This window comes from Tupaia chinensis, unplaced genomic scaffold (assembly GCF_000334495.1).
Source record: "Tupaia chinensis unplaced genomic scaffold, TupChi_1.0 Scaffold144269_1, whole genome shotgun sequence".
Classification (NCBI taxonomy): domain Eukaryota; kingdom Metazoa; phylum Chordata; class Mammalia; order Scandentia; family Tupaiidae; genus Tupaia; species Tupaia belangeri.
The window spans coordinates 713,751-714,998 of NW_006204127.1; positions in this window are offsets into that span (position 1 = coordinate 713,751).

A 1,248-nucleotide genomic window follows, 5' to 3' on the forward strand; every position below is an offset into this window, starting at 1 on the left:
CCGGAGGGGCGGGGCGCTGGCCAGGCCGTTCCCGGTGCGCGGCTGCGCGGGAGCGGGGCGTGAGCCCCACCCGGCTGCGTGGCGCGCCCCCCGGAGTGGGGGGGCGCCGGCCAGGATTAATTTATTTTTAATTTGACCAGAGCGACACAAGAAAGAGAGTGAAAGAGAGAAAGCGAGAAAGCAAGCCACCAGGTCTGAGACTTGAACCATGGTCAGCCATGTGGGAGTGTCCAGTGTCTTAACCACCATGCCACCTGCTGGTCTCAATAGAGGAATGATAATGAAATCAGCACCTGAATTTACTGCAGACCCCAGAACCAATCCTGCAGTAATGAGCATCTGAACCCTGTCATCTTGGTGTAATCAGGCCTTAGGTTCACCCTAGTATAAGGCCATTTCCTAAGAACCTAGGCTCATTCTTGTGGATTCAGTCCTCACACTGCCACCCAAGGACTTCAGCATCAAGCATCATTAGAGGATAAGGTAAACGTATAGTGGACTCCAAACTGAGAAGGAATTATTGTTATTATTATTTTGCTATAGAGTGCGTGCGCTCTCCAGAAAGACAGACAAGAGAGACAGAGAGGCAGAAAGCGAGAAATCACCCCCCCTCCCACTCCAGGGGGGATGGCCATGCCGCAATCCCTTCTTCTTCATTCTCCTCTCGGGATCTTGGGCATGCACACACACGTACCCAGCATGAGTTTAAGCCACTGAGTCCGGGACTCGAACTGCGGTTGACTACATGAGAGTCCAGTGACATAGCCATTACACTAACTGCTGGTCCCAAACTGGGAAGGAACTTTGAGACTGAAAAATGAAACAAGCAACTCCATGGGCACTTAGTAGAAGTTTATTAGAGGGTAACTTACAGACACGAAGTGTCAGGTGGATGGCACACCAGGAGCATGTGCAGCTATACTCTGCTGCACACCCCTGTACTATGCTATACTCTGCCCTGCCTTGAAGTGAGTTGATAAATCAAAGGGAATGTACCTGGGTCAGAGGTGTGATTATCTCTAGGCCCTCAAAACCATCAATGTTTATCCAAAAAAGGCCAGATGCATCAGTGGAAAAAATATAGTTTTATCTTAAGCAGAAACATTTAAGCTTAGGGCTAACGGAATGGGTTCAGAGGAGAATGGAATGCTCCAAGATGGTATTAATTCTCGCACAAAACAGTACATCCAGTATACTCACACACTTGCCCATAGGACCTGTCAACCAGCCTACCCAACTTTTCCTGCT